Source organism: Phalacrocorax carbo, chromosome 9 (assembly GCF_963921805.1).
Source record: "Phalacrocorax carbo chromosome 9, bPhaCar2.1, whole genome shotgun sequence".
Classification (NCBI taxonomy): Eukaryota; Metazoa; Chordata; class Aves; order Suliformes; family Phalacrocoracidae; genus Phalacrocorax; species Phalacrocorax carbo.
Window position 1 is genome coordinate 12,605,159 of NC_087521.1, and position 15,040 is coordinate 12,620,198.

Genomic DNA, 15,040 nt, shown 5'->3' on the forward strand with positions numbered 1-15,040 from the left:
AAATTATGAAGAATTGTCATATGCAAGTCACATTAGGAAGTATGCTTCCTGCAAAAGAATAGTCTTATCATTAGTGTGCTTTTAAATGAGAGAGAGGAATATGACCTTGCCAGCCAAAATCAGTTTTACCCAATTTGAGATTTCAGCATCACTGGAACACTCCGAGAATCCTTTTCAAAGGAATGAATTAGTTCAGCCTCTAGGACAGCTTGTTGCCACCTAAACAAATTTACTGTTACCAGAAGGAAAAATATTCTTTGTCAGTTTATTTAACATAGCTGTCATGGTGAATCATTTCATGCCCTTCCTGGAGCAGATTATGCCATTTTATTACTAATATCGCTGCTGCAAAATTTTGGAAACCCACACAATATTGGACAGACCTCAGGACTTGAAGAAAACCTGGTTGATCTGGGTTAGAGGCAAACTGTGCTTTTTGCTAAGAAGTTCCTAATGTCTTTGCCAGCGTTCAGCTAGCGAACCGCGAGTTGACTGAGCTGAAACCCAGGAACTCTCTTGGAGTATTGTAACTCAGCATACACGGACTGGAAAGGGGAAGCAGTACTGAGAGTTTTCTTCACCTGTGGAACATTCACATGGTCTGCATCCTCGGGAAGCCAAATACTGATGGATACATGGTTCTTTTTATTATGCCTCTCTCTGTTATTTCATGCTTCCCAGATTACTTCTGGGAAATGAGGTCTTAATACTGAACTTAAGGTCCACTGACAATTTGGGATCAAACTGCACCAGGACAATCTGCATACTATGAGATAACGTATTTGAGGAGCAGAGGTGGCCATCTCAGTTGAGATCTTCATGTTTGCAGTGTGAACTGTAAATGGGTAAAAAGAAATTCAAATTCTTACAACATGGTGGTGTAAGATTGATAATACTTAGATTTCTTATCATAGTAGAAATGAGATGAGAAAGAATGGAAATTTCCTAGCACTTAAAATATGAATGGCACAATTCTCTTTCTATTTCCAGTCATCTTTATTCTCTCATAAAACTTGAATTGAAGTTGTTGTCTCTTCTCCTGTTCATTCATACAAGTGCAAGTCAGAATCCTTCAACCAACTAAAGGAACACAGAATAACTCTTCTGATTTCTGCTCAGGATTAATCACTTTCTTCTTCATGGTGAAACTGTTTTGTTTCATTCTTACCAGTGGAGTGTTCCAGCAGTTGCAATGTCTCTTTCTACCACTTCCGAATTTGCATGGTACTGGATCTGCAGCCTGGGTAGCCTTAAATCTTTCTTGTGCATGTAGGTTGGAAAACTGGTAACAACAATATTTCATGCAGGTGGATTATCAATTTCTAGCTGATTACTACTGTTTGGAAGCAGAATGTGCTCTTTCATGCATGGTTTTGCTTAAACCAGGTAAGCACAAGTACTGTTACCAAACAAAAAGTACAGCAAGTTACTGGACATGGAGAGACATAAGTGTTTAAGTCACTTATGTTTTCCATTCTGTGATAGGTTTCTAGTCAGGAGGCTCTGTTCTCTTTGAATTGTAGGGTTTAAGATTTGAATATGTGAAACCTTAAAGCTGTCTGGGTGGAAATGGCACAGTTGGGTTTTTTTCTAGTATCTTTCTGACTTGTGGAATTCTCAGCTGGAATCTCTTTGGGAGGGGAGGCCTTTCCCTAGGGCTTATGCTGTTCTGAAGTGTGTCATTCAAATATTTCTCTGTACTGCTTCCCATGTACCCATGTATGTGTGTACAGGGACAAAGTTTGTTTCCTTAAATGGTCAAGGTACACATGTATGAATGGATGTTCAGCTTTATGCAAGAAATTTCTGCTGCTTGTTGTTAGGATGGCATCTGAACTGTCTGTTGTGACCAGTATATTAATATGTGAAGTTGCTGTGTTTGAACAGTTAGTACTCGGGATTGCATGAAGACTGCAAGGTTGTTATCACTTCACCAATTCCTGTGATGTTGTCGTCTTCAGAGAGGAGTAACTACAGTGCTTCGGGGCGGGGGGGGTGGGGGGTGAATAACACAACACACGAAGCAGAAGGTGGGGAAAGAAAGGGGGGGGGAACACGCCACCCAAAACCTGAGAAGTGAAAACTCTCCATCTAAATGAGAAAAAAAAGAAAAGGGGGGGGGGGGGGGGGGGGGGGCGGGAAATGGGCATTCAGTTAGTTTTACTCTAATTACCTGAGCTAGAGTCTCTTGTATGGCTAGAATGTGCTAGCAACTCCACTGTCTTGAGGTGTCTGCTTTAGCAGCTGGCTGCGTATATATTTGTGGTGGAGAATCTGAAATTAATCCCTACCATTTTTTGTCTGCAGGTTAAAGTATAGTTGAGCAAGCTGATTTAGAAAGCACTGCATCTTGAAAAAGCCTGTTAAAGGTGATTTGAAAGTACTTTTTAATTCTCTTTAAAAGCACAAGCCATTAACAGATTACATGTGAACTTGAAACATTCTCAACCCACCCACCCTACCCCGCCACTCAAAAAAAAAAAAAAAAGCATCCTAGAAAAACTAAGATTTCTTCTGTTTAAGTCTTGTAGAAGGTTACATTTTTTCTCTGGAGGTTAGTACAGAAGGGGAGCAGAGCTGCAGTTCTTCCCTGCTTCAGAGTGTAAATGGCCTTAAAATGCAAAAAACTAAATATTTATTTTGGCAGGTAGGTAATACAGACAAGACTTTAATTTGGTGCTACACCATATGTGGATGACAAGGTATCTTAAGCAGTGTTTAGAAATCATCTTTTTATTCTGTTTTGGTAAGTCTGATGCAGATAGTAGTAAAAGATTTGCTTGACCCCCGTTGCTGATGCAGTTACTGGCCTTTGTACATGCAACTTCTGTTTTTTGAGAATACTATATTACTGTTTGAAGCACAGAAAACACAGGTTTACCAAGAAACACCTACACTGTTTCAGCTTACTCATCTGTGAATGCTCAGAACTCTTGTGCAAGTGATGAGTCTTTACTGCTATTCTTTGAGGTGATTGGTTTTCTATTTCCTTTGAACTGAAGTTGCCACATTCTTTTCTTTGAAGAAGCTGTGGACCGATTAATTTGTCTGATAGCAGAGCTTACTGTACTCTTCAGAGCTACACAGAAATCAAGATATTTTTTTTTTCAGTTAATGCCAACCAGATGGCACTAAAGCTGTGACGTCATGTTAGGATTAAATTGGAGAAAAAACAAAAGCTTGAAATTGTTTCCACAATAATTAAATTTTTGTGGTTTCGTATTGCCTGATACAGTTTTAAACCATTAACTTCTACTTTCTGAAAGAAAATTCACCACTTTTCTATGGAAAATATTTCAGTGGATTAACATTACACTATTGTATGGAGTATCACTTGCAGTCCACAGTCAAGATTTTGCGCTCCATTGAACCTACGTGCTACATAATTGTGGAACAAGATCTTTCTTCTGCCTTAAGAAGAGGCATCAAAACTAAATGGTCTTTTTATATGCTGCTAGAAATCTTGACAACTACTGACATGTAATGGAAAATGGGATTTAACTTGCTTTTGGATTGCAGAGTCTTTAAATATATTGGAGCAAGAAATAATTCTTCTGAAGCCTTCCAAGGTTTCTTATTGAATCTTTTGCTTTCTTCTTGGAATGAAGAAAAAGAGGGATAAATATCCAAACCAAAGCACTAAAGATACTTCTGACAGAAGAACCTGCTAACTTCACTCTGACTGAGAAATCTCAGAACTTCAGCTTGATTTGGAGATGCTACCGAGATCTCTCACACAGAAACATGCTTGAAGCTCTAACGTGAACAGTCCAAACAGGTTTGTGCAATGTATGTGATTACAGCACGTTTTGCAGTAGATACGTCATAATTCAGGAGGAATGTGAATACCCTTTTCTAAGGAGATTACAATCTATGTATTCCTTTATTAGGAATATAACAATTTGTATCTCCTTTCCCTCCTGCCAGCAGGCAGAGAGAACCTGCTGTAAGGCAGAAGGGACAGCCCTAAAGTAAACTTGGGTATAAACTTCCTGATTTTTACTTAAGTCTGTCTGCCTCATTGCAGTATACATGTTTCAGATGCAGCTTGAGAATAATATTCAGATACCCTTTAAGCAATTTATCTGCAAATCTGTTGGGGAGAGACACTAACATGGTGAGTATGCTGCATTGCTAGTAGTATGCCAACAGTGCACATCTGTACCTGCTACTTGAAGATTAACTTGGAGCAAAATAAAAATCTGACTAAAAGGCTAGATTTAATTCAGCAAAACCAGAAGTGACTGTTTGGCTTTGGGTCAGTTTGGAGACCTGATGAAACCTGTGACCTTCAGTAACAAATATTTCTCCATCACCTCCTTTGTCAGTTGTGTCCAGGACTGGCTTGTAGAAGATTGTCTCAGTCCTGTGGATTTCCATCCTTCTCTTGTTCCTAAGCTAGACTTACAATGTGCTACATTGAAAGAAAGGACCATCTGGAAGTTAAGAATGACATGATTTATGTTTTGCTAAATGCAAAAAGGCTGACCATATCATGTTGTCACTTTGCGCTTTGCTTTGATTTAGTTTCTTGGATTCTGCATCTGTCATAGTCTTGAATTTCATTTGAAAAGCCACAGTTGTCCAGAGGATTTGTCTCTCAAAGGCTGTTCTCCACTACATACTCTGATGCAGCAGCATGCAGTGCAGTCAGAGTTTTGGAGACAAGTTCCCCAACAGTGTCTGTTACAGCTGAGCAATCTCATAGAGATTGTCTTTCTCAAGGAGTATTGCAAAATTTCTCTCTTGATTCAGACATTTATTCTCAGCATCTCACCTTTTTGGTGCTAAGGTCTGTGAAGAGAAAATACAGATGCTGTGTTCCTGTTCATGGTGGTTTACCATTCCTAGTGAAACAGAACCTCAGAAATAAACATTACTTATAAATCTGCACAATTGATGTGAGGTCCAGGGTTGGTGATGAGGTAATTATATTTTTGCAGGAGTGTAATTTATGTACGTTCTTCATCCGGGTGCTCTTATTCACAAGAGGGATTGATTTCAGACATCGTTGCCTTGGAAAATACTCTTTCAGCAGCAGTTTTATAGCAGTCTCTTACTTAGATGAATGATTTAGGTTGAGACTTTGGTCTATTATTAGGAGATTTACCTTTCTAAGGCAAAGATGTATAGCTTATCTCTTGGAGTACACATTCCTTTTCCTTCTATTGACTATTGTGGCATTTCCTTTTATCTTAATTTGTCCTTGACTACATGCATCAAGATGAGGGAAATCCCCTTTAAGCAGAGGAAGCTACTTGTTGGCCTCCATATACAGGAGAGACAAATAATATATTCTCTCCTTGTGATAATTAACCTAATTGGGTATATTTTTTCTGCATTTTCTAGCACAGGTCATAAATGTGTAACACACGTCTTAATATATGTTATAGAAAACTTAAATGGTGCTGAAATCAATTTCCTTTACATTCAGTTCTTCAGCTGGATTAGTCCAGTCCAGCAGGGATTTGAGACCTGTATGCGGTTTCCAGAGCCTTCTGCACTGCTGCTTTTCAAGTTTCAATCTTTGCTGTGATTTTCTGTGTTTGTGTCAAATTGTATAGACTTGGTGTGTACAGAGTTCAGTACAGCTGAATGTACAGGTGGAGTCTGTGTATTGTAGAAACATTGTTAACTTTCTGCAATATATAGGTTGCTTTTGGTTTTTTTTAATATTACTGGTTTCATTTTTCCCTACCTTTGATACACCAGCTGTGGAGAAGGAAGACCTCTGGAAATAATGGCACTAAAATTGCATTGAGTTTGAAGTCATTAACATTATTAAAATATTGTGCAAATATGCACCTGGGTGGCATCTTCCCTGGCAAAGAGGATATAAATTAGCAGCAAAATCAAGACTGGGAATTTTGGAAAGTATAAAAGGGTAGAAATACATTGTGGAAAAGTAAGAATTGGAATTCTGTATTCAGTGTCAGGTTTTGGGGTTTTTTTTGCTGAGTTTCTAACCGTGATAAAAGACAAAGGTTTTGAAAATAAGATAATACGTGAAATGCTGCTTTTGGTGATCTCAGGGAGAAGAATGTTCAGTAGCAATTAGGCACCTTATTTTCTTTATTTACACTGTTACCAGCTGGGATTTCTTTTGTTTGGCAGGTTTTTTGCTGATGTCATTGTCACAAAGTTTGATTTATTTTAAGAGCAGTTCTGCCTTTGGAAGCAGCAGCCTACCTCCAGCAGCGTCACTGACATGTTGCCCTTGAACCCTATGCACACAGGGATCCCGTCCTGCGCCTGGGATGCGTCTGAGCCAAGCTCTGAACAGTTAATGTGGAGCAGATAAGTCCTATTACCAGAGAGGGAATGGCACAAAGATGCATGTCTTCAGTGATGCTTCCCAGAAATCACCTTATAACTTCTCATAGACTAATTACCGTGATTTTTATCTAGGGGTTTACCCTCATGAGTCAGACCTCTTCCATTTTGCAGATGGGCTGGGGGGATGCTACATCTTATTGTGGGATGGCGGATGGATCACGTGGTATTTTGAACTGTCTATGGTGTGGATTCATGTGCTGGGGCACGCTGACTGTCCAAAGCTCCGCTACAGTTGTATGTATTGATAACATACCTGTGTGCTAAATCTTAACAGTGCAGAACTGAGTTGTCATGGCAGGGGATTTTCCCAGTGCTACGGTTCTGTTTAAAGGTCTTATGGGGAAAACAGACATTGGAGAGGTGTCTACATAAAACCTTCCTCCCTATTAATCTCAGTGCTCCTTTATTTGTACCAGGATTTAGGGCTGTTGTATGTAGATCTTTCACATGTAGGGCCTGACTTTTTTTTGGTACCACCTCATTTGCCTTGTCATTACTCCATTACTTATGGATTTCTGTTTTATACCTGCATGGTATCTGTTACATCTATACTACTTGCATTTACCTATCTTCCCTGCCTTCTTCTTCCCCAGCTCTCTTAACTGGCATTTTGTATGTCTGAGAATCCTTTCTCAGCTTTTATCTTCCAGCATGCAATGTGTTTCGGTCATGGGGCTGTTAACTGTAAGGTTTATTTCCACTGGAAAAAGCCACTGAAGGCTTCCAAACACATGACCGTTCAATAATATACTGAATAAAGACAATTGAACTGGCACCAGAAGGCTTATAGGAGAAGCTTTGTGAGATGGTGAACTGAGTTTTGCAAACTGCTCAACTAGCAAGATCCTTGGATCACTGGAGCATGTTGTGGGAACAGTGTAAGGGCCAGTAAATTTTTCTGAAAAGGCTTTTGGGACATGACACACTGCTTTCAGGTGACGTCAGTGCCATGCTCCTGAGGAACACCTTCCACACTGGTTCTAGCATCTTTTGCAAAGAGGGGAGCTGCTCTGGAAAAAATTGCTACTGCCACTAGTTGCTGGAGAACAACTTCTGCAGAAAGAACAGCTGGGTGGCTCCAAGGCTGATGGTGGGCTGTGGTTGACATAAGAGGCCATACAGTAGTGTTAAAAGAGGTGAGATCTGCTGCTGGTAACTGCCAGTCTACTGACTGACAGAGGTCTTCATACTCACTGTTAAGAAACATCTTAAGAATTGTAGTAGGGCTATTCCCTACTATTTAGGCTATTGGCCTAAATTGATGACACAGTCAAAAGCTAAACTTGGTTTTCCTTAACCAGTAAATTTGGGGACAAATGGTCATAGGCGGGGTGTGGTGATCTGAGTAAAGCTGCACTGTCGGGAGATGGTGGGCTTTAGTATGAGAGTATTGATGCAGACAGATGCAGAGTGTATTGATAGGCTGTTAGCAGGGAATAAGTTGGCCACTGAGTATGTAAAGGAAAGAAACTGCCATATTTTTGTTTGAATTGCACCACACAGTTATATGGAAACAAGCTTAAAACAACTCGGGAGAAAGAGGATTCTGCAGTTTTGTCTCAGTTATTGGAGAGTTCACACAGCAATAATGTCTTTGGCACTGAACAGATGCTCTGTGCCATTGTAGTCTTCCCCACAGTAGCTGCTCAAGAAACACTGGTCCAAAGATAATTCCTTCCAGTGTGAGGTGGCCCCTTCTAAAGAATGAAATACAAACATCTTTATGAGTAAACTGGGATCTGCAAGGATTTTGTGTTCCAATTGGTGTGACTGTTCCAATGCAGAAAGCATTGCCACCAGTATCCTGATGACAGTGCAGGTACCAAAGATGCTTGCACAAGGAAATTGTATAGTGTTAATGGACACATCTCCAGTTAAGTGCTAGCATATGGGTGAGTATAGTATTGTCACTCCTTTACATTTCAATGCATAATCAAAGCTCCACAAAGTTCCTGAAACAGAACGTTTGTCACCAGATCAAACACGCTTGGCTTCTTACCACCTTGGGAAGCCAAGATCCCGTGTCGTGAATACAGAGACCTTCACTGACGACTGTTACTGAGATGGTGTTTCCAATTTCCAGATGCTGCCAGTTCCTGCAAAGAAATTGCTCTGGTCTTTTAGATAACATTGCTCATTAAAAGTTTAGTCACAAATGGAGGTGAGATTCCTTTCAAGCTCAGGACTTAGAAATAGCTGCAGAATAAATGGTCTGAAGTTGCGGTGTGATGAAGAAAAACACAGTGAAGGGCTCTACCTGAGCTCTGACAGCAGTGTTGATGGACTTGTGCTCTACCCAGAGGGTATCTGAAGAGTCTGCTCCTGAGTAAAAAGCCTCTGTTGTTCTGCCCTTTCTTGGAGACACCATGCTATGGGCATGGCCTTCCGCAAAAGAAGCAACAAACTGAAAAACCTCTGAGCCAGCAGCAGTCAGAGCTGAGACGATAGGGCTTTGCTGCCACTTGGCATAATGCTCACAGCTGCAGCCCGGGAGGTTTCTGAACATGAATAGATGATATTCTGCTTTATAACGATTGCTCAAGATTAGAGCGCACTGTGGCTTCTAAAAATGCCGTTTCTACAGCATTTTGTACAGCATTTTGTAACTGTGATACTATTCTTAAGGCATTATATTTAGAAACAGCCTTTGTAATTGTTTTTATTTGAACACAGGTTGCACTGCCAGTCATGGGGACTCAGTAGACACAGGTGTGTAGGGCTGGCCTCACTTTTCCCTTGAGCATGAATCCATGGTGTTTTCAAAAGTTGTCCTTAATTCTACTGTTTCTTACTCACAGACCTGGAACTTAGAAACAAAAAACAATTATTTAAGCTGTTGAATATTCTGTGCTTATTCTGAGAACCAGATACGGACAGGTTTTATATAGAGATTTATAGATATGTGTATACACATATATGTTGTCAGGTGTTTCGCTTAGTTTTTTAAAGTAATACAAAGTATTTTTCTATAACTTCTGTTCTTGTGTAAAGCTATGGATGACACGTATGTGCTTTGGGAAATTCAGTAAAATATTTTCCTTGAAGTTTCAGGTTTTTTACTCTATCTTGTATTTTTTATACTGCAAGCTTTCACTTCAACACTTGCATTCAGCTGCCTATTTCCTATGATTGTGTTGAGACAAAAAGATTGATCCTGTTGGTACAGGCTGGCACTTTTAAGAATGATCCTTCTTAATCTAGCAGAACAACTAGTGAGAAAAAGATAAAAGCCTAAGCAATAAACACAAGCCGGGAAGCTGCTACATTTGGCTTATGCCAGTTGGACTTAATGCTGTGTCATTAAGAGTTGCTTAGTAGGTAATGGGAAATAGCTACAGAAAGTGTCTATAGTGCCCATTTTGTTGGAATAGCAAAACCAAGAATGGTGTTTAACCCTAATAGACAACATGAAAATTACCCTATGAACTTTTAATCAAAAGCCTAGTACTAAAAAAATCAGTAAATTTGGGAAGCCTATAGAAATACTGCAGAGGCTGGCAGTAGGTGTGATTGCTTACTGTAAATTTGCTGAAAGTCATCTCAAAAGGGGAAAATAAGAAATTTCTCAAATTTTAGGCCTTTAATGTTTGTATGTTACCAAAGAAAATGTAGATCATGACATGGGACTTAATGATGTGGGACTTTACCTGCTACTTGGCAGCCTGTACAGTTAGCTGAGAAGGAATTAGTATATAAATATGGACTGTATCCTCACATGTGTCGAGTGTTGACCTAAATCTGCTTTTCCTGGAGACCTGTGACACAGCTGTCACTGGCTTTACTTGAATAGCTGTTCTCAAGCATGCTAATCAGGCCCGCTTTTAAAGAATGGATTTACTAGTTTGGTATTTATCTATGGATGGACATGTGTGCTGGTTCCCTGGCAGCCTGCCTCCCATCTTCTATCACCACAGCTGCCTCCCCGGATGAGCATTGCCCCCAGCCAACCTGCTGGTTTTGGGTGGTGGAGGCGAGTCTGCACTCTCCAGCAGAGGCCGACAACCCTCTCGCTCCTTTGTGCTCCCTTGCTCAGAGTAAGTATCTCCCACAAAAGCCCCTGGGCTACACCGTGGCCTCCCTGTCTCAGTGCCTGCCTGTGCTGCCCTGTCTGGGCAGAGCTCCCTGTGAAACATCTTCCTTCTCCACCCTGCTCACCTCTGCACCCAAGCCTTAGTGCTTGCACCCAGGGTGCTGCAGGCAGGCTGGTGAGCTCGGGCAGCCCAGAAGGGAGAGTGCGGCCCTGTCTCTGTGGCTCCATTGCCACTGTCTCATCAAAACAGGGCTTTTCATTGCATAAGTCAAGGGAGAACAGCTCAACTAGCTGATGCTGTGAAGCTGGCACCTGGCACAGCCCCACTCCCCAGTTCCCCTTCCCTGGTCTGTGGCTCACAATTAATACGGTATTTCATGGTGTGCAAAAAGAAAAAGCTTTTGCTACCAGCTAGAGATACTGGTCTGTCCTGGGGGACCCCACAGAGTGTTTTATCCTTGAGACTGATCTCCACAGTCTCTCTGTACGTTGCTTCACCTTCCCCTGGAGTGGTGATGGGTCTGCAGCACAGGGCAGCTCTGCACACCATAGGCAGAGGAAGGGGTGCCTTCTCCAGCTGAAAAACAATGTTGGCTCTCAAATGTGGTATTTGTGCTGTAACCTGGACTAAGCCATCTTTCCAATGCTTATGATGGGACAGCAAACGTTGCTGAGATTTCATGAGTATGGGCCACTGGCTCACCAGGGGATGCTGACCTGGAGACAGCTGCTCTGATGCCAAATATGCATCTGAGATGGGTGTTTGAGGTAAGTTCCCTTTCAAGAATATCTGCTTGAGCTGGGAACCTCTAGGGCTGGTTCTGCCACTGCAGACTAGTCCAAGTCATTAGCAGGATTAAAGAAAAAACAGATGTTTTACTCCTTGTCAGAGTTCCCCCCCCCCAGCTATTTTGGCACACAGGATGAACGTTCACTAGGAACTTCTTCAAGCTCTAATTAGCTGTACATGAGTACTAAAGGCTCTTATCGTAAATAATGACACAGATGAGTATGTAAGGTCTCTCCGGGCCTCGCCAGCTTAGTCAACGTGGTTACGTCTCCCTCTTTTGGCTGTTACAGAACACCAGCAGCCTGGAGGCAGGAAACCGATTTTTAGTGCTTAGCAGCTTTGCTGCTGTTTAGCTGTGTGGACTGGGAGCATTGCTGTGGATGGGTTATAAATGCGATTGGAGATGTAAAAGGATAGCCCAGAGAAATTGTTCCCAGGGGAGACAGTTGTGGGTGGCTGTGGGCTTTTTGCATATACCACAGAAAGGGAAGGAAAGGATCTTTTTTTTTTTTAAAGATGAAACTGAGTCAGCAGTAGGTGAGTGCGCTACCCTCATTGCTTCTTCAGGTAACTAGTGGGAGATGGTGAAGCAAGAGCCCACCCAAGCCTGAGGGTCGTGACCATAGCCACTGTGGGGTCAGCAGCTCTCCCTTCTCCCCCAGCCAACCAAGCAGACACAATTTATCTGTAGAAATATTCCTGTGACAGGCACCCATTAGTCTTTGAAAACTAGCTGCTCTATCTTGGGCACTGCTAGACTGTAAATGAAATTACACACCACACCCTGCACAGCACAACCAGTGAAACTCTAATTTCTTAAGAATTCACACCCTATTCCCTTTATGCTTCAGGCTGCATTGCCCCTAGAGTAATGCCAGCTCTGCCCGCATCCCAGCAGATGTGCTGCCTTCTCCATATCCAGTTCTCCTATAACCTAGATATAGGGAAGGCAGTGTGAGTCCCCCCTTGCTTCTCTGCCAGCCAGCTGCTGCTTTCCAAGGCTCCCACAGGAGCATGGTGCTGTGATTCAGCTCACCCCACTTCAGCGTTGTGCAGCAGAGCTGTGCCTGCCTGGGTGCAATCCCCCTGGCTCCAGGCAGATGAACACCCCTGAAAGAGGCAGCTGGATCCCAGGATCCCCAGACCAGACCTCTGCTTGCAGAGAGATCATGGAGTGACCAAAAGGTGAGTAGGTGATCCCTGTGCATCCCTGACATCTCTGTGCTCTCTGTTACACTTGACTGAAAGTAGACGGGGTTGAAAAGCTGCTGGGGAAGATGCCAGACAGACAAGCGCCCTGGGGTTTCGTGTCCTTTGCAGAGTCTCTCTAGCCCTCCTTTTTTTCTTCCTATTTCTGTTGGATGGAACATCTGCCTGGACAGAATTCAATCCATGGGTAGAAGTGGCAAGGCCTTATCACAGACAAAGGATAACTTATGTGAAATGCTCCTTGTGCTCATGCTGGTCCATGTTTCACAAAAGCCAGTGTAAAACACAGCTCCATAGTTCCCACTTCCTTGCAGATATAGGGCAAACAGTGGAGCAGAAACACTGCTCCAAATACTACATCCAATCCTGTTCAGCATCTTCATTAATGATTGGGTTGTGGAGTCTCCCGCCTTGGAGGTATTCAAAAGACATTTAGACATGGTCCTGGGCAACTGGCTCTTGGTGGCTCTGCCTGAGTAGGGGGTTGGGCCAGATGACCTGCAGAGGTCCCTTCCAACCTCAGCCACTCCGTGACTCTGTGATTTGGGGCATTGCCTTGCCCTCAGCCCCCCACCTGCCACTTTACTGACACCCATGAACATTAGCAGAGGAAGCAGGAAACTGCTCCCCCGGGGATTCTGTGTGGAAGGGCTTTGTTCCAGCAGGATGTTTTCAGTAAATCTGTATTTTATGTCCCCTAATTGTTTAGCTACGGCCAAAAGAATTTACTAACCCCTTCCCTGAGCCAGGCCATCTTTCCTTTTTCCAGCTGTGTCAGTTTTGCCTACCCAATGCAAGTTATTGCCTTCAGGAACAGCACCGTCCTGTCCTTCGTGGTGCCACCAGCAGCACTTCTCAGATGCTGTACATCTGAGTCCAGCATCCATAAGTTTTAGGATCTGTCTCCATCTGCCTCCAGCCCCCCCCTTTCCTGATCCTAAGGCATTGGAGTGAGGGGCACGTTGCTTAGTGAGGGCTGCTCTGGCCCCGCAGGGGTGCTGGCAGGAGGAGTGTATTTGTATTGTATTTGTATTTGCTGCATTGTTATTCTCCCAATGAAAGGCAAGAAATTTGCAGGGTAACACTTTAAAGCAGAAGTTTATCAAATAGGTCTCTAAGGATGTCAACGGGTAACTTAAAACTATGCATTTATTTTAAAATGGATTGAGTAAATTTGGTGTTGGGGTGGTAAAATATACAAACCTCAAGAAAAGAACATACAAACAGAAGCAGGAAATCTGGCTAGCTGCACTTGTGACAGCAAGAACAACTATAAAACTGACCCTATTTCAGAGACCCCATCCTGCCCTCATGTTATCACGTGCTTCCTTACCCTTGCAGACGCACTGCCTGCAGACCTCCCTGTGCACTCATCTGATGCTGGAGCTGTGATTTTCCTCTCCCATGTCTCTTGCTGTTCTCTGGTATCCACCTGGCACCTTGCAGCACGTCCAACAACATCTTGACCTCCTCCCAGTCGTCTTCTCCCCGAAAGTTTTGCACAGGAATGTCATTGCTCATCCACAGTTACACATTGCTGACTTCCCAGAGCCCTCCTGCCATGCCTCTTCCAGGACCTCCCTCCTCTTCACAGCCTTTTCCTTCCCACCACCACTTCTGCCAGGGTGAGAGAGCCCTTAACACAAAAAACACTTCGCTATGCTCCACCAGGTGGAAAAGTGGCCACTGAGTCCTGGTCACAAGGAAAACAAATCTCCTTGGGTTTACACCCCTACAGTAATGGGGCTGCAGACCTCAGGGCCCAGCTCCTCACCAGCTTCTGTTAAAACCCATGGGGACTGGCAGGTCCCAAATAATACGCTTCTCTCTCACCATGGGCCGTTTGCCAGCAGAAGCACAGGTAGGGGGTTGTGGGTGGGTGTTTAACATGGCACTCTCCTCCCGGGTGATGGGCTGATGGGGCCTGGTTGTAGGGCCGAGCGGTGCTGGCTGCACGCCCTGTTCTCCTCCAGCATCGCAGGTAACGCTGCTCGTGAGCGGCCGCTTCTGGGCTGCTGCCACCAGCACACGCTCACCTGCTTGGCCACAGCATGCAGCTGCATGGGGGGCTCTTGCCAAACAGCACAGGGGAGGCGGGGGGGAGTGTTGTTCGTGCTGGCTACAGCAAACACTGCTTTTACATCTCCCAGGCAGGGTCAGCTATCCTCATGGGGTGCTTGAAATGCTGGAATTCACCAGCTGTTTTCTTTGGATCCTGGCATGTTGTATCTGGACGGAAACTGCGGCGTGCTGTTCCACTGGGCACATCCACGGGTCTGCTGAGCCAAGAAAACTTTGCCCGCTGCTAGGACCTCTCCCTGCTTTATAAACAGAAAGGCAGTTTGCCCTGATCTGTGGCCCTCTGGAGAAGGAAGGCAGCTCACTCAGGGTCATGGGGACAGCTGAAACAGAGTTATTTCCCAAGCTCCAACCTGATGGCTTTATCTCTATCCCTCCCCTCCAAGGGTCTCCCAGAGGACTCCACCAGCTTTGAGCAGGAGAATAAAACACACAGCATAAAATCCCAGCACCTGAGGCAAGTGATAGACATTACCCAAGGAGCTGTCTTACAGGCCAGAGAGAAAATACTCAGAATAATGGATGATGTAGAGTGCCCATGAGGTGCTTAGCACATGGTGGCTGCACACAGGACCCAGGGCTGCTTTCACAGAGAC

General features: G+C 43.5%; 1 long non-coding RNA gene across 1 annotated transcript; it reads left to right on the forward strand.

Annotated features, from left to right (window-relative positions):
* The first annotated feature begins 2,143 nt into the window (after positions 1-2,143).
* LOC135315005 (uncharacterized) lies at positions 2,144-9,386 on the forward strand. Its single transcript, XR_010374425.1, has 2 exons — positions 2,144-3,778; positions 6,237-9,386. It is a non-coding gene; the product is annotated as an uncharacterized LOC135315005 (long non-coding RNA).
* Positions 9,387-15,040: the final 5,654 nt, after the last annotated feature.